At 39.5% G+C, this 19,350-nt stretch overlaps 1 protein-coding gene across 17 annotated transcripts in view; it reads left to right on the top strand.

Moving 5' to 3' along the window:
- Positions 1–19,350, top strand: part of MAPT (microtubule associated protein tau) — a 137,969-nt gene that overhangs the window by 18,349 nt on the left and 100,270 nt on the right. For 11 of the 17 annotated variants that reach the window (XM_061590708.1, XM_061590713.1, XM_061590714.1 and 8 more), the window contains one exon: positions 4,571–4,728. The gene's annotated coding sequence lies outside the window, so the exon portion shown is untranslated. Of the gene's footprint in view, positions 1–4,570; positions 4,729–13,095; positions 13,118–13,570; positions 13,799–14,006; positions 14,025–19,350 lie in introns of those variants that run through there. The other 6 variants (XM_061590715.1, XM_061590726.1, XM_061590707.1 and 3 more) reach the window with 3 other exon arrangements.

The raw sequence follows: 19,350 nt of genomic DNA, 5'->3' as shown, positions 1-19,350 counted from the left end.
AAGAAAGTGGCTGAGAATCGTTCCGGGAAGGGTGACTTAGCCTGTGCCTGCTTTTGAGACGGGCTCCTGCCTCAAAAGAAGCTTATTCAGATATATCAGTCAGATTTTTTTTTTTTTTTGACTGATTAAACTTCTCCCGGGTAGGGAGAAACGAAGAGATTAACCTCAAAGCCTATTTTTGTTGGGACGACCAGATCTCATTAATTTATGGGACGAGGTCCAGCCGACGAAGGTGGAACGGATTTTCAACAACAAGCTCTATCTGATAAAGCGAACGTTCATCTTACCTTCTAAGAGAGAACGCATTAACAGGCAAGCACCCTTCTTTCTATATTTTTCTTTTACTTGACTTAAATTGTTGCTGTTTAAAAGAGATTTGCCAGATTGATCGGTTTTTGACATCTCACTGGGGAGCCATAACTTCTCTCTGCTACTCACTAATTAATAGCTTATCTCTGTTTTTGTTGCAAAAAGCTGTCCTGGATTTGCATTCTAAAGATATACACAGAAGAGGGATTTCTATTCCAGATTTTTATTTTGAAGAATATTATATTGTCTGAGACTACTCTCTTTTTGGTCTATTTTATTTTGTCGAATCTGTTTTCTAACGACGCCATTAATTGTTTCGATCCTGGGAACTGCATTTTGTTTACTTAAGCATGGAGAGATAAGGCTGTCTGCTCTGTTTATACTGTGATGTCACCAAGTTTGGAGTATTAACCCAATTGTTGCTGAAATAAGAAGCGGTTTTCCTATATTTTTCTTTTAAAATGGCAATTAAGAAAGTGGCTGAGAATCTGGAAATAACTATGTTTCAGAAAATAATGGATGAGATTGAGATAACGAAACAAAACCTGCGACAGGGTTGTAAGGAGCTGAAAATTGAATTGAGTAAAATGACGCAGGAGATTAAAGATATAGGGGTCCCTGTGAGAGAGGTGACCCTGGAAGGGGTCCCTGTGAGAGAGGAGACCCCGGAGATTGGAACAAACGTGGAACAGGAAAAAGATTTGGAGTCTATGGACTTTAGAAATAAAATCTATTGTTTGGAGACACAGGAGATTAAAGATATAGGGGTCCTTGTGAGAGAGGAGACCCTGGAGACTGGAACAGGGGTCCCTGTGAGAGAGGAGACCCTGGAGACTGGAACAGGGGTCCCTGTGAGAGAGGAGACCCCGGAGATTGGAACAAACGTGGAACAGGAAAAAGATTTGGAGTCTATGGACTTTAGAAATAAAATCTATTGTTTGGAACTCAATCTTATCTCTGAAGAAATTAATGAAGATTCTAGAGATAAAGTTATCAATGGCATGGATAATCTTCTGGACTGGAATGATGTGATGGAGCCCAATATAGAGAAAATCTATGGAATTAACTGCAGCCATGTGACAATGGAAAAACTTTCAAGAGATGACCCAGTGTATTTTGAAAAAAAGAACAGAGATATGATTTTACAGCAGTATTTCAGCAACCTATTTAGAATGGATGGCAAGAAAATATTTGGGATAGAGGTAATTCCCATCAGACTCTTACTATATGACTATGGCTTTGACAGCAAGATTATTATGGAATACTGATAATGGAAGATTGGATACTGAAATTACTGGACTTAACAAGACTACTGAAGATGGAAGATGGAAAATGGAACTAATAGGGATAATAGAACAATGGCTACTGAAATTACTGAACCTAACAGATTCTGATGTGATGGATTAATTGAAATGTTTATTTTGACTATGGTTATGACAATAAGATTATCATAATTAGTAATGAGATGGATTAATCGATATGCTTATCTGGAAAAAAAAATTGATAGATATATTTCTTAAAGAATTGAAACCTCTCTTTGACTTTTTGTGGAAAGAATAAAGTAATGTTTATGAGATTTGATGATTAAGTAAGATAACTACTGGAGGAAAGTGATTTTATAATATGACTTAAGAGACAGGATTGTTATATATTATAGACTTATAACTGATTTGATCTTTGACAAATGGGAAGTCAATATTTTACTCTTTATTTTTTATTTTTATTTTTTATTTTTTTTTTGTTTAACTATTTTTGATTTTGTTTTTTGTCTTTGAATGTTTTATGATTTCGCCTTGTATGTTCTATGAAAATCTGAATAAAAATTATTGAAAAAAAAAAAAAAAGTGGCTGAGAATCTGGAAGTAACTATGTTTCAGAAAATAATGGATGAGATTGAGATAACGAAACAAACCCTGCGACAGGGTAGTAAGGAGCTGAAAATTGAACTGAGCAAAATGACGCAGGAGCTTAAAGAAATAGGGGATCCTGTGAGAGAGGAGAATGAGATAAGAGATGAGAAAAGAAAAAATAAAGGGAAGATACAAGCCCTGGAGATTGGAACAAATGTGGAATTGGAAAAAGATCTGGAGTTTATGGATTTTAGAAATAAAATCTACTGTTTGGAATTTAACGTTATCTCTGAAGAAATTAATGAAGATATTAGAGATAAAGTTATCAATGGCTTGGATAATCTTCTGGACTGGAATGATGTGATGGAGCTTGATATAGAGAAAATCTATGGAATTAACTGCAGCCATGTGACAATGGAAAAACTCTCAAGAGATGAGCCAGTGCATTTTGTAAAAAAGAAGAACACAGATATGACTTTACAACAGTATTTCAGCAACTTATTCAGAATGGATGGCAAGAAAATATTTGGGATAGAGGAAATTCCCATCAGACTCTTATTATATGACTATGGTTACAACAGCAAGATTATTAGGGAATACTGATAATGGAAGATTGGACACTGAAATTACTGGACTTAACAGGACTATTGAACATGGAAGATGGAACTAATAGGGATAATGGAATAATGGCTATTGAAATTATTGGACCTAACAGATTCTGATGAGATGGATTAATCGAAATGTTTATTTGGACTATGGTTATGACAATAAGATTATTATAATTATTAACGAGATGGATTAATTGACATGTTTATTTGGAGAAAAATTGATAGATATATTTCTTAAAGAATTGAAACCTCTCTTTGACTTTTTGTGGAAAGAATAAAGTAATGTTTATGAAATTTGATGATTAATTAAGATAACTACTGGAGGAAAGTGATTTTATAATATGATTTAAGAGACAGGATTGTTATATATTGTAGACCTATAACTGATTTGATATGTGACAAATGGGAAGTCAACATTTTATTTTTTTTGTTTAATCATTTTTGTTTTGTTTTGTTTTTTGTCTTTGAATGTTTTATGATTTTGTTTTCTATGTTTTATGAAAATTTGAATAAAAATTATTGTTAAAAAAAAAAGAAGAGGGCAACCAGAATGATCAAGGGGATGGAGCGACTCCCTTATGAGGAAAGGTTGCAGCATTTGGGGCTTTTTAGTTTAGAGAAAAGGCAGGTCAGAGGAGACATGATAGAAGTGTATAAAATTATGCATGGCATTGAGAAAGTGGATAGAGAAAAGTTCTTCTCCCTCTCTCATAATACTAGAACTCGTGGACATTCAAAGAAGCTGAATGTTGGAAGATTCAGGACAGACAAAAGGAAGTACTTCTTTACTCAGCGCATAGTTAAACTATGGAATTTGCTCCCACAAGATGCAGTAATGGCCACCAGCTTGGATGGCTTTAAAAGAAGATTAGACAAATTCATGGAGGACAGGGCTATCAATGGCTACTAGCCGTGATGGCTGTGCTGTGCCACACTAGTCAGAGGCAGCATGCTTCTGAAAACCAGTTGCCGGAAGCCTCAGGAGGGGACAGTGTTCTTGCACTCGGGTCCTGCTTGCAGGCTTCCCCCAGGCACCTGGTTGGCCACTGTGAGAACAGGATGCTGGACTAGATGGGCCACTGGCCTGATCCAGCAGGCTCTTCTTATGTTCTTATGTTCTTAAAAGCTGTTGTCTCCCTTGTTTTTCATTCTTGTCCATCACCCAGTCAGTGAACTAATAAACAGTCTCTGACTTGTATAATCTGTACTAATATGTATTCTATTGTATGGATACTGTTTGGAGATGGTACATATTTTCCCCAAGCTCCTATTATTGGAAATTAATTGAAATGTGTGGTGGAAGAGGAGGTCTCAAACTGCTGACATGCATAAATTGTTGGGAGCTGGGATAAGACTGGGCACAGGCTACTCCCTCAAAACATTATGTTGTATTTATCTGGGCAAATTTATTTTTTGCAAATTCTTGGCTTATGCAGACTCTATCCTTTTCTGTAATATAAAATGAGAGATAATACCACCAAGAGGGATTGTAAAAACATCAATTGTGAGGTTAGTTGTCTAGCAGGCTGCTATGGTGACAGAGGCCATACTAATACCTTAGGCAGACAGTTCTGTCACAGACTCATTGTGGAACCTTAGGGGAGTCACTTAACCCTTTGTTTATCCATCTATACAATGGGGAAAGTGTTTATTTCTGGGGGCTGTGTGTTATATTTAGTGGGGACTGTATGTTATATTTAGCGGGTGCTCCTGCTAAACTGAGTGCCATATGGATGCCTGCTTTTTCCAATAAATAATAACAAGTGCTATATAGCTACTGAGCAGAGTCCATATTGCCTGCAGGTTGACAAGTACCCGGAAGCACTTTGGAGAGTTTTTGCACACTGAATAAAAGAAACGTGATCCACAGGAATCAGCCTTTGAAGAATACAAAATCTGGGGAGAGTTTCAATGATAAATTCCAGGCAAAAGTCATCATCATCAGAGGAACCCTTTATAAGGTAAACAGAGGAAACGTTGTGCATGTTTATGTTGTTTAGAATTGCAGATAACTGCAACAAAATAAAATACCAGTCCACCCAGAGGTATGGGTATGTGACAAGATAGCTTGTGTGGTATATCTACCATGAAAGAAATCATCTGGGAGAGTGGTTAAATGCAAGATGAATGTAGTTTTATTATTGTAGTGGTTTTCATTCAAGTTTAGAGGTTAGTGCTAACTGCTTGCTAACCATATCATGGGGACAAAGGAGCCCAGATATCCATAGGATGCTATCCATATTTCCAGAATTGTAGGGGGAAAAGTGTAATTGCAGAAAGAAAGAGAGGCAGCAAATTATCTAGCCAAAAATATTATTTTAAAGATCTGACTAAAAGAGAGATTAAGAGAAAAAGGAAGCTTGTACATTCATGTACTGAAATATTTTATTTATTGGGTTCAAATATAATCAGCAACATTTAGTTTGAGTCAAAAGTGCCCAGTTAAGTACTTTTATGCAATCCATCATATCATCTAGAAAAACATTCCCTGTAAAACAGATGTGTGTCAGAAGCAGGGCTAGTAGAAAAGGTGGCATCCTTTCTTGTAGTTAGTCTTGTATGTCTTTTTTAAAGTTACAAAATAATAGTGCTCTGTCTATCTTTCAAGAGAAGAAATCACCATTCTTCTATATCCAAGCATACATACTGTCTGTGGTTGCAGCTTCTTCACAGGTATGGGGACCACTCCCTTTGCATGCTTCAGGATGAGTGTTAATTGAGGACATATATTATGTCCTTTATAGCATCTTTAAGATATCAAAGCCAAGTGGATCTTCTGATTTTACAACCAAACATATAGATCCCTCCCCCCTCCCAAAGTAGCAAGAATCTGGCACAAAATATTCTGGCTTTAAGTCAAAGATACTGATCTTTGGTAATGTCTGGGGGGGAAATACATATAATTTATTTGAACAAATAAACCTAACTTGCATTGTTTTAAAGTCAAGGAGGAATCCTGAATCAGACAAGTGCTGTAGTGGTGGCAGAGAGTTGCTTATAAGTAATAGCTCCTCTACTAATCAGCAATACCCTTCCTGTTAAATGCCTTTACCAACTCTGTATGAATAATCTTGTGTCATATGTTATCAGCGTGTTTGGAAACATACTTATGAATATGAACGTTAGCAGTGGAGGCTGTTCAATTAGGACAAGTGGGGCACTACCCCACCAAGATCAGTCTGCCTTTAGCCAGCATCCACCTGCCTACCTCCTTACTTACAACCAGTCAAGGGGGTGGTAATTGCTACCAGCATCCTACTCCTTAGCCTTAGTGTTGTCTTTATAGAACTCAAGAGAGATGGAGGCAAAAGGAGAATTAACTGGCTCCGCCTATTATTGGCTCTAACTCCGTTAGCCGTTTACTCTGGCTCCACTGTCAGCTTCCCTGCTTTCTGCCCTACCAGTCCTAATGGTTCCACTAAAGGATTTAAGTACCGTACTCAGAAAATGCTTCTCCTTTAGTTCTACTTCCAGAGTATCAGCATATATTTCCCCTAATGTTATACTGCTTCAAATACAACCTCTAAGTGCTCCTGATTAGGCAATTAAATATTTAGATGAAGGAAGAAGTGCCTCTCCGTTGGTGCTATTTCAAGTGATTAATGTTAATGGGATTTATAAGAAAGGTGTGAATATTCTAGGGAAGTGGTGCATGAGTATACTGCCCTGACTTGAATATTCTCACGAGATGCATTTTTCATCCTTCACTGTTAAGGGAAGTTTAACCTCTGCAATATTTTTATTTGGATTTGTATCCCAGTTAATCTCACAGGCTCTGAACAGTTAAAATAAATTTAGACAACACAAAACAATAACTCATGGTGTTCTCTCTTCTGTCTTTGCCCATTTATTTTCACCCATCACACCTGACAACCTTGTTCCCTGATCTCAGGTACAATATGGTAGGTTTCCAATTATTATTTCAAACCTAATCTGCCACCAGTAGTGTGGTGACAAATTTAGAAGTGCAGGGTCCCTTCATGATAGTGATGCCAATCCCTCATAGCCACATCCCCTCATTCACTTGCTCTCTGTCTTCATCTCCTCAGTCCTTCCCACGTTCACCTTCTCCCAGAACAACAGATGTCCCTCGGAGCCAATCAGCATGCAAGAGGAGTGTGTTAGAGTGTATTAGCTTCTGAGAAGAGTAATCTCCTTTCACTCTGATTGGCTCCAATTAACAGGAAGAGACAAGGAACCATGTAAGAAGATTCTTCTCAGTGGCTAACACACTCCCCTTTCATGTTGATTGGCACATAGGATGCTGGAGACATAGGGACCCTGCTGGGACCCTCCTCCCAAAAAGTAAATGGTCCAGGACTCCCTGAGACCCTGGACAACTACACCCCTGTCTGCCACAATATAAAACCTTTTCCACTTATTTTGGCTCTCATGTCTCATACTTCAAATAGGTCCTTCCAATCTCAAGGAAGTTTCCCCGCTTAGATGAGAAGCACAATTACTTTCCCCATAAATACTGTCTCCATGAAATCTACGATTCAGAGCAAAACCTCTCCCACAAAATATTTTTTATTCTTAAAAACATAAGAGCCATGCTTGATCAAACTAAAGGCCTTTCTAGTCAAGCATCCTGTTTCTCACAGTGGCGAACCAGATGCCTATGTGAAACAAAAGCATAATATGAGAGCAATAGTTTTCTCTTGTTGTTCCCTTGCTCCCTGTGTTTGAAGGCATGGTGCCTCTAATCTTGGAGATAGTATGTAGACATCATGACTAGTAGCCATTGATAGCCTTACCCTCCATTAATTTTTATAAACCCCCGTAAAAGCCCTTTTAAGTTGGTGGCCATCAATACATCTTTTGTTACTGAATTCCATATTTTAACTACACGTTGTGTGAAGAATTGACTTCCTTTCATCTGTCTTGAATCTCCACCATTCAGCATAATTGGATAATGCCAGGTTCTAGTATTATCCACTTTCTCCACACTAAGCATAATTTTATAAGTCTCTATCATACCCCCTTACTTGGCTTTCCTCCCCTAAACTAAAAGACCCCAAATGCTGCAACCTTTTCTCCTAGGGTTTAACTCCAGCCCTCTGATCATTTAGGTTGCCCTTTTCTGCACCTTTTTCAGGTCTACAATATTCTTTTTGAGATGTGGCAATCAGAACTTACATAGCAATATTGCATCATATATTTATATAAATGTCATTTTGATATTGGCAGTTTTTGTTTTCATTCCCTATCCTAATACAGCTGGTATAGCACAGTGGGGAGGAGAGCCTGGCTGGGAGTCCAGAGTCTGTGAGTTCAAATCCCTGCTCGTGTCTCCTGAGCGTAAAGGGCCAGCTAAAGATCACCCCCACAGTGAGTGGCTCGGGGTTACGTGCCCTGACACCTGTGCAGCCGTGGGCAAGCTGCATAGTCCCAAGGAGCCCAGTTGCCCCCCATCTGGCAGTTGCGGACAAGGAAGGGGCTGGCTTGAGCAGGCCCTAGCCAACTGGGGAGGGCTAGCCTCAGAGGGAGGCAATGGTAAACCCCCTCTGAATACCGCTTACCATGAAAACCCTATTCATAGGGTCGCCATAAGTCAGGATCGACTTGAAGGCAATCCATTTCCATTCCATTTTCCCTATCCTAATGATCTCTGACATGGAATTTGCCTTTTTCACAGCTGCTGCACACTGGCTTGATGTTTTCATTAAGTTATCCAACACGACCTCAAGATCTCTTTCCTGGTCAGTCATTCCCAGCTCAGACCCCATCAGTGTAGGTGTGATTTTTGTCCCATAGTGCATAGTTTTAAAACGTACTTGCATTTAACTACATTAGTCAGTTTTTTGCCATTTGAAAATATCCTTTGGGGACTCTTCACTATTCTTTTTTGCTTTTTATCACCCTGAATAATGTGGTGTCATCAGCAACCTTGGCCACTTCACTGTTCTTTTTCTGCTTGTTAACAGCATATATGTTCAGAGCACATTGCCAGCCTGAGTTTGATTTCCATACCCATTTTTAAAAAGGTTAGAGTGAGCAAGGCCTCCCAAACACTGTATTTTATTAGTTATAATTATGTGTGTAAAAATAGGCAACAAATAAATTATGCAGCCACGAGAGTGGCTGTATACTATAATCAGCATGGATTTTTCTCATTCAGCAATGTTAAACTAAAAATACCTCCATGTCATTCTGATGTTTCCCATAAGCTCATTTCAAAACAAAACCTTACAAAACTTATAGTCCTGAACTCAGAAATGCTTGCTTATCAACCCTGTAAATTTTCATGGTGATACACAAAACAGAGAGAATAGAGAGTTCAAAGTCCAAAAAGAGAGAGAGAAAAAAACAGATCCCTTTTGGACTTTTTTCTGTCAGAGTTCTCATAATCTGTTGAAATTCATTAAAAATTGGCGATGTTCACAGACTACCTGTAATCCTGTTACTGACCTTGCCCTATCATACTCTGACCTTCATCTTCTGTAGTTTATAAATTAAAAAAATGCCTGGCTGATTTTTAATTAATTTAATTAATTTAGTATTGAACTCAATGATAATGTCAGGCATGCTCAGTAAGAACCAACTGTCAGTGTTCTAAAAGCCAGACTCACAGCTGCTGGGCTTGCCTAATCAGGGGCTACACCACACCAGACCTTTATTTCACTTTAGACAGTCATAGCTTCCCCCAAAGAATCCTCGGAAGGGTAGTTTATGAAGGGTGCTGAGAGGAGACTCCTATTACCCTGACAGCTCCAGTGGCCAGAGTGGTTTAACAGTCAGCCACTCTTATTGTAGCTCTGTAAGGGGGAACATGGCATCTCCTAGCAACTCCCAGCACCTTTCACTAACTACACTTCCCAGGATTCTTTGGGAGAAGCCATGACTGTCTAAAGTGAAATATTGGAATACCCCGCATTAACGTACGCAATGGGTCCAGAGAGAGTATGTAAACCGAAAATGTACTTAAAGTGAAGCACTACCTTTTTTCACTTGCACCGCCACTGTGCCACATCTCCTTCACGTGGAGCCTCAAAGCCCTGCGCTAAAGCCTCTGCTGCCGCGCCTCTCAGCTCATCGCGATCGCGCCTCCCAGCTGATTCGTGGTTGCGCGGTTGCGGCTCTTTCCACCCCCCACCGAAAGAACAGTCCACAACCAAAGATTAAGTGTCTGTTCTTGCGAAGCGAAGTACGTAAACGGGAATGGTGCTACTGTAAATATGTCCGTACTCGCAAGTGTCCGTAAAGTGAAGGTCCGTATAGCAGGGTATTCCTGTAAAGGTCTGGTGTGGATGTGGCCAGGGACAGTTTTGGTTTAAATTTGGGTGGGAGGGTACATGTGCCTGCTGTAGAATAAAATGTTGGGGGAAACTGAAAAAGAATGATACTGTTCACAACGTTTTCCTTTTGGAAAGGAAAGCGGCTTCCTCTCTGCCCAGTGCCCATCCATCCAATCTCCTCCCCTCCCCCCTATCCTAAGCATGATTGCTGACAGCCAGTGTGGTGTAGTGGTTAGAGTGTTGGACTATGACCTGGGAGACCAGGGTTCGAATCCACACACAGCCATGAAGCGTACCGGGTGTCCTTGGGCCAGTCACTGCCTCTCAGCCTCAGAAGGCGGCAATGGAAAAACCCCTCTGAATACCGCTTACCATGAAAACCCTACTCATTAGGTCACCATAAGTTGAGATCAGCTTGAAGGCAGTCCATTTCCATTTTTTTATCAATGTTGGCTTGGCAGAGTGTTTTGTAAACTCTTTAAAACAGGAGAGGGGAAAAACACATTTTTAAATGAAAATTACTTACGTTAGAAACATAATGAACTCTTGTTTTTGCCATTAGCTTTTGTTTTGAGGTTGACACGTTACTTCCCAATCACAGCTAAACTCTGACTACTCGAATTATTATACATCCATAAGAGTGGCTGTATACTATAGCCAGCGTGGATTTTTCACATTCCATAATGTTAAATTGAAAATACCACCATGCCATTCTGATGCTTCCCATAAGCTCATTTCAAAACAAAACCTTACAAAACTTATAGTTCTGAACTCACAAACGCTTGCTTATCAACCCTGTAAATGTTCATGGTGATACACAAAACAGTCAGAGAGAATAGAGAGTTCAAAGTCCATAAAGAGAGAGAGAGAAAAACCAGATCCCTTTTGGACTTTTTTCTGTCAGAGTTCTCATAATCTGTTGAAATTCATTAAAAATCGGCGCACAGCGTACCTGTAATCCTGTTACTGACCTTGCCCCATATTCTGACCTTTATCTTCTGCAGTTTAAAAGTTTAAAAAATGCCTGGCTGATTTTTAATTTTATTTAGCATTGAACTCAATGATAATGTCGGGCATGCTCAGTAAGAACCAACTGTCAGTGTTCTAAAAGCCAGACTCACAGCTGCTTGGCTTGGCTAATCAGGGGGCCACACCCACACCAGACTTTCATTTCACTTTAGACAGTCATGGCTTCCCCCAAAGAATCTTGGGAAGTGTAGTTTGTGCAGGGTGCTGAGAAGAGACTCCTATTCCACTGACAGAGCTTCAGTGACCAGACTGGTTGAACAGTCAGCCACTCTGAAGGGAACAGGGCGTCTCCTAGCAACTCCCAGCACCCTTCACTAACTACACTTCCCAGGATTCTTTGAGAGAAGCCATGACTCTCTAAAGTGAAATAAAGGCCTGGTGTGGATGTGGCCAGGGACAGCTTTGGTTTAAATTTGGGTGGGAGGCTACATGTGCCTGCTGTAGAATAAAAAGGTTGGGGAAATGCTGAAAAGCAATGATGCTGTTCACAGTGTTTTCCTTTTGGAAAGGTAAGGGGGTTCCCCTCTGCCCAGTGCCCGCCCACTCAATCTCCTCTCCTCCCCCTCCTCCTACACTCCTTTCCTCTTCCCTGGGTCAGTGTTGGACTACGACCTGGGAGACCAGGGTTCGAATGCACCAGGGGAGCAGGAGAACTGACCTCCTCTCTGATGTCAAAATTTGTCAAAATACAAACACAATTTGGATTGGTCTCTCACAGTCCAATCCACTTCTTGTGTAGCTTGGAAGAATTTGGTAACATGTACCTCTGAGCATATGGTGAGTGGTGGCAACACTTGCAGTCAGCCCAAATAACAGAAAGAAGACATGTGCTGTGCTGATCTTGTTTTAGCAGGGAGGAAGCAACATTATTAAGACAGTTGATATAGTTCAGATAGTCACTTTAAATATGTCTGATTTACTTTGCAATCTTCTATAGTAAATCATTTTCTTTTGTTTCTATTTCTGTGAATATGTGTACAGCAACACTGTGCAAAATTTACACAAAAATAATTGTGGAATAATGGCACTGACTATTCTACAGAATAGTCTCCAGTGGACATCAGGAGTGTCTCAATTTGCACAAGATAAAACAGTGAGAGGTGAAATATATTCTAGCAAAATTCTAGGTGTGCTCTATGTTTTTAATTGACCATGCCCACCTTGCCTTAAATGAAGTGGTTTAAACATAGCAGGCTAAAAACACGCATCCTCTTTTTTCCAACGGCTACAGTCATTGCTGAAGTAGGAACGTATTGTAATCAGTCTGATTTTACATCATACTGCAGTTTCAGATTCAACTGTTAATGCACCCAAAATAGAAATAGAACATAACCTCTAATTTGAAACACAAAAGGCTGTCTTCAACATCATATGACATTGACCAATAAAAAAGCTTTCAAATTAATAAAAATAAATTTGACACAGATTTCTAGGATGAAATGAGAAATAAAATTTTCTAGATTAGATTCTCTGTAGAAACATTAGTAACACAGGAAGGAAGCAAAGTAAGAACACAAAGAAACATACAAAATATAATTCTCCATCTTTGGAGATGGCAGGTGTTGCCATCACTCACCATATGCTCAGAGGCACATTACCAAATTCTTCCAAACTACACAGGAAGTGGATTGGACTGTGAAAGACCAACCCAAATTGTGTTTGTATTTTGACAAATTTGTAGGGCAGTACAGTATCTCAGAGAGGTCAGTTCTCCTGCTCCCCTGGTGCATTCACTATAGCTGCCCAATTTCCCTGCTTTTTAAAGTTTGATAGAAATATCTGTGGGCTATAGGTATGTTGTTCTTAAACTGCAAGGTTTTTTTTGTTTATTAGTGAATTTTGTATAGGGCAGCAATCACTTCTCCACAGGGAAGACCAACAGAAAATGCTTCTTTCACTAGACTCTTCTAAGCACTGGGTGTTTCACTCTAGCCTCCTTTTTGTATAATTGGCAAGATTTGCTTTTCTAAATGTCAGTAATTGCCATGACTTCATTTATTGGCTAAAAACACAGAAAGGTGGCAGGCTAGCTCCTCACAAAACAAACCAGAAGAACAGAGCCCGCTCCTTGGTTCTGCAAGTGGTAAGAACTTTCATTAAAAAAAATAAAAGTAAACCGAGAATCTGGGAATTAAGGTTTAGGTAAGACGGGGTAACCGCCCATCCCCTGCGGACGCCTACCCTAAACAGATGCGTGTTCTCTGAGCAGGGATGTTAAAAAGATTTCCAGGATAGCTTCAGAGTGGGCACTGAATAACACTATAATAAACACTGCTTTTTCTCGACCTTGCTGTATTGACCTCCTGTTCTGTATGTAAGAACGGTAACTATTTTCAATTGAACAAATGCCTGTGAACCTCAAAAAAGTTTTTTTAAAAAACAAAACAAAACATTTTTTTCTAAATAAGACAAAGAACACATTGGGAGGCAGCGTAAAGATTCTACGCATGCGCTTACGATTGTGGGAGGTATCTGAAAAAGAACACGGGCGGGCGTTGTGCGCGTGCGTAGTAGAGCCAACTCCGGCAGCTTTTCATTGTGGGAGCAACCTTATTTCTAGAGGAGCTGGGAGGGCCTTTGCGAGCGCGCGTATACGAGTTCTTGGGAAGGTTCCGGAGCTTATGCGCGTTCTCGTTGCTAGATAGGCGCGTTCTCTTTCTGTCTGTCTCTCCCTTTTGCTTGTCACTCCCCCTCCTCCCGGCTTTGGTGAGCGAGACTTTCCAGCGAGCTCTCCCTGCAGCAGCATTAGCAGCCGCAGCGCCAGGTAGGGTTTCCCACTACGGTGCGATCTGCTCTTAGGAGAGCAGCTACACTGAGGACCTGCAGACTTTGCAAAGCTTTGGGTATTAGGGATGGACGGGAGGGGGGGGTGCGTTAAGCGTACAGGTGCGTGCGGTTACGCAGTGAATGCGCTTACAGTGGCTGGAGGGAGAGGCGCCGTGCAGTGCAATAGCTTTGGATCCGGTGGCTTCAGTACACGGCATAATTCGGTTTGAATATAATGTCGGGAGATAGCTTAATGTTGTATTCACAATTATACAACTCTCCTGGTTGTAGTAATTTAGATAGCTTCCCCCCATCTCCTTTAACCACACCCCTCCCAGTGAAGAAAAGGAACCCTATTGCAAAGAAATACGTACTCGCCACCTGCCAGTGGTTGTGGCAATACAAATAGGTTATTTTCCGTCCTGGTCTATTGTAGCTTTATTAGGGCTCCTTTCTATCTCTCATCACTAAACGGAGATGCTTGAAATGAAAGATGGGGCGGCAGGGGTGTGTCTCTTAGAACCTCAAGGGTAGACCTAGTTAAGATGTACCTCTTTATGATTTTTTTAAAAGCCACTTTTATTATGTATATAAACTAAACAGCACTGCATACAAATAAATGCAATTGATATAATTTTTTCCTTGTTTTTGGCAATTTGAGGCATACTGTATTTTTAAATATATGTAAAACAACATATATATATATAGAATTATAATTCTAATTGTATTTAGAATTATAGGTGAATTGTAAGAGTCTCTTCTTTTGCTTCCCTGCTATCTGTCATTTTTTCCCCTTGTCTCTGGTAGGTTTGGTTTCCTGTTTGGGAGACTGGTTTTGATTGTGAGGGTGATGGCGAATGATAGGCTGTTGGTACTGCAGTAGGTGTGGATCTTGGAGAGAGAAAAGGGGTGGGCTCCGCTCCCCCCTTCGTATCGGTGGTGCCATGTTTTGCAGACCATGTCATATTTCCAGTATTGCTTAGAGAATTATGATGTTGGGGGAAAATAGACAGGAAAAGGTATTCTGTATTAACGTTTTTTCATTCCAGAAAATAAGGATAGAAAGAATAGTATGCAGATCGTTTCCTATAAGAGCTCAGTTGCTTTGTTCCACTATATGGGTCAGTATTTTGGGAGTTATATTTTGGATGTAAATTCTTGGGTGCAATAGCAAAACAAGATTAGTGAGAATGAAAACGATTCTTTTCCCCTACCTGATATGTATTATGCTGATAGTCAATCTGAGCAGAAATATAATATGCAGACAGATTATTCTGGATCTGGATGTGGTGAAGGGCTTTTTTGGGGGGGGGCACCTAGCTTTGTAAAGAATCACAGTTGCCCAAAGATGTTCAGCTTGATTCTGTGTGCCTTCATTGTTTTTTTCTCTTGCTTCTTAAATGCCTTTCTCAGAGAGAAAAAATGGATCTGTGTGTAATAGCAGCAGCTGGTCACGCCCCTGCTAGGCTAGAATACATGGATGTAAAGTGCAGTTCTCATTGGGTAAAGACTGTGGTATGCTCCTGTAGTTTTGGGTGGGGATGGAGAGGGGAAAAATCCTTTTGTCTACTAGCAGAATTAGCATTAAAATAGATGTCTTGCTAGAATGAATACAGAAACACCTTTTTATTATGGATTTTTTTTGCCATAACTGATGTGGTGTCTTCCGTTCTTTCAGTGGAGATAATGGGTTATTGTAATGTGCAAATAAACTTCTATATTGGTAAGTAGTACCACTGATTTGTCAGCAAAGGGCTGCATGGTAGGATAGATGAGGTAATAGAATTTTAGGGTAAAAAGGATTCCTGGGATCATTCTTGTTTTTCTTTAGCCCTTTAAATAGTTGATTTATGCACTGTACTTCCCCTAATCCATGGTTGCTGACTTTCATCATGTTGCTGACTTTATGATTCTTAGCATTTATATAGTACTTTAGACTGTTTAAAGCACTTCATGGACGTTGTCAGTAATCCTTTCAACAATCTTGTATGGTGGGTCAATTTATTATTCCCATGTTTCAGGTGGGAGCTGGGGGTGAGAGACTGGCTTCCCTAAAGCTGTCCAGTGAGTTTATGGCTGAGGTGAGATTTGAAACAGGAACTTCCTGGCCACTACACCAACTCTCTGATACATTATTTATTAAGACCTCTGTCTGTTCTTCTTCAGTCATGAATGGAAGAATATCATTATAACATACCTTGTGGTGCGCCCGTTAGAAGTATTGCCAAGCTTTAATTTTATGGCAGTGAAGCTAGAGCTCAACTTGATACTGGAATTAGCCAAATTTTGGTCTTGCATCTCCCTTCCATTTCACTTAATATTTTAGAAGTAATTTCAGGGAAATTGTGTCACCGGTTAATACAGTAATACCTCGGTTAACAAAGTAGATGCATTCTTGGACATTATTTCTTTAACAGAAACTTTGGTACCAGAGGTAGGAAGAACATGGAAAGAATAGGGATAAGTTCCTACACCACTCATAGATGATGGGGGCAGCTTCAACAGGGGCTTTAAAGGGTGCCTCCCCTCCCCCTGTGCCTCCCCCTCTGAATCGTATTGGATTCTTCCCTCTCCAGCACTGGGAGAAAGCAAGAGATATCTTTAATGCAAAGCAAACACACAGACTTGTCAGTTTCATCCTAGCAAAGCAAAGGCACAGGTTTATCAGTTTATTGATAGCCAAGCAAAGACACAGGTTGATCAGTTTCGCCTTAAAGCAAAGGCACAGGCTTGAAAGTTTATCCATAGCAAAGCAAAGCTGGTCAGTTTCACCTTAAAAAAAGCCTCCCTTAAAAGGAGCTTCCTTCCAGGAAGATTTGTTAACTATTAAAATTAAAGTATTACTGTACATACATTTTAGCTGGAGAAGCTTTCTTATTTATTGGGATGTCTGAGGAAAAGGCTAATGTGGCCATCAGTTTACCCCCTTATTCCTTCATACTGGTGCTCATCTGACTATTTCAAAAGATGCATTCGTGGTTGCATTACCAAGAAGTAGGGCAACCTCACAAATGCATAACAGAGCAATTCTATCATGTTCGCTTGGAAAGAGGTTCTGCTGTATTCAGCGAGGCCTACATACTAGTAAATGTGTTTATGATTCCAAACTAAATTGTGCAAGAAGCTGAACTAAAGTTACTACTATGCTTATGAAGTATTTATTGCCTTCCAGTGTTGTTCTTCAAGACATCAAAACTCAGTCAACATGGTTTTCCATGCTTCCACCAAGTTGTTTACACCATATTACCATGTCATGGGTAGCATGTTATAGTTCTGGGAGGTCTTGAATCTTGATTGTGTGTGTGTGCAGTTTACATGCAAAATAACAAAAAGGAAGTAAACCCCCAAAGTTGTTACAGAAAATTATATAATTGTAAAAATACTCCATTTTTTAATTATGCCTAATGTATTTTTTGAGTAAGAACATACTAAGAACATAAGAAAAACCTGCTGGATCAGGCAACTGGTCCATCTAGTCCAGCATTCCTGGTTCACTCTTCATCAGAAGCATCTGAAAACAGTTCAGAAATTTTTTCAGACTATGTATCATAAATTTAACATATAATGTCATTACATATAAAACATTTTTATAAAGGAAAGGCCATGGAACCTGAATGTAAATGTATGACCTGAACAATATTTTTTTAAAAGTGGATATTTAGGAACCAGTGTGGTTTTGTGGTTAAGGTGTTGGACTATGACCTGGGAGACCAGGGTTCAAATCCCCACATAGCCATGAAGCTCCCTGGGTGACCTTGGGCCAGTCACTGCCTCTCAGCCTCATGAAAACCCTATTCATAGGGTCACCATAAGTTGGAATCGACTTGAAGGCAGTACATTTACATTTATTTAGGATCTTAGTGATGAATGGAACAGAGTGCACCGAATGGAACAGTCAATGGAAAATTGCTTTAGCATCTATATTCATCGTTTCTTTCGGTTTATAACTGAGATTGATCCAACAGAAATAGAAGTTTGGGGTATATTGAACTCCAGGGTGCCTTTGTAGGAAGGGATTGGTTAGTTCAGATACATGTTGGTGATGCGATGATGAGAATGCCTCTTGTGAGGCATATGATGTGGGCATGTCCTGTGATGGTTTCTTTCTGCTCAGATATTACTGCTTGTATCAATTTAGTTTGGGAGAATTCCTTTATTTGTGGATGTTTGCATACTCTTAAATCATGTTCCTGTGGTGTGGGGACTAACAGATAGGCAACAAAAGTGGGTTCTGTGAACCATTGTGGTTACTAAGAGACTTTTACTGCAAGGTTGGAAGGACAAACTTGCACCATCTATCACTCAGTGGTTTGAAGATCTCAGTGGACTTTCTATGTTTGAACACATGGCTTTTAATTGTCAGTTATGTTAAGATAACCTATTGGGCTACCGATATTATTTTATAGGTTAAACCAGGATTGGTGGAATATTCTTACTGATAATGTCAGCTGGCAGTTTTTTGTTTTTAAATTACTAATTTTTATTTTTCTCTTTCTGATATATTCACAATTTAAAATTTTAAAAAAATTAAGCCCACATTTTAAGTCAGCATTAACAATTCCATTAATTCTGTGATGAATGCACCAGCTCAGTAGGTTGTATCCAACTACATTCTACTCGCTGAAATGGATAGACCCAATGAAATGAATAGACCTAAGTTAGTTATGACCATTAACTTGAATGGGTCTACTCTGAGTATGACTAATGTTGGATACAACTCAGTTGGTTTCATAAGCTATTGCTTCTGTTATCAAGACATTATGTAGAAGACTTTTGCTTATTTTTAGCAACAGGAGAACCTTTTAGTTACCTGTAAGGATTATTGTATTGAAAAGGGACTACATCTTAGTGATAGAACCCATCTTGTTATGCAGAAGGTAATGGATTCTGTCTCTGGCATCTTCAGCTGAACAGATCTAGTAGGAGGTCATGTGGAAAACCTCTCTTAGACCCTGGATAGTCACTACAGCCATTGTAGATGGTACTGGGCTAGATGAACAAATCTGACGTGGTGTAAGGTAGCTTCCTATATAAGAGAGCAATGGTTTTAAGCAACAGAAAACTTAGTCCTTAAAGTTCTAAATCTTCAGTGGAAAATGTACACATCTCCTGAATGAGCTTCTTTATCTTTTGGAAAGGATCTTATAAGAAAATCATTATAGAAGAACATTGTACACGATCTCCTGCAGGACTTACTTTCAAAAAGAGTCAGGCACACTAAACTCTCATATGACACTTGAAGAACAAACTGTATTGTTTTAGAATACATGGTGGATCCTTTTTCATTAACCTTTTCCAAAAGACAAAATCAGTAGATTTATGATTGTTAGAAAATGCTCAGTCATTGATTCCCCAACTCTGTTCTGAATTTTGCACTTCTTTAGGAATGGAGGAGAAATTAGTTTGGTCTGCATTTCAAGGTGAACTAAATTTGCCAGTCCTGAACTTGTATACAGATCAGAACACAGCTGTAAATTAGATCATGCACTTCTCTGAATTTTGCAATGCAAAATATGGTTTGCAAAATTTTGGTTAAATAATGCATAGAAA

Source organism: Rhineura floridana, chromosome 11, assembly GCF_030035675.1.
Source record: "Rhineura floridana isolate rRhiFlo1 chromosome 11, rRhiFlo1.hap2, whole genome shotgun sequence".
Classification (NCBI taxonomy): Eukaryota; Metazoa; Chordata; class Lepidosauria; order Squamata; family Rhineuridae; genus Rhineura; species Rhineura floridana.
This window is presented reverse-complemented; position numbering and strand designations above follow the sequence as displayed.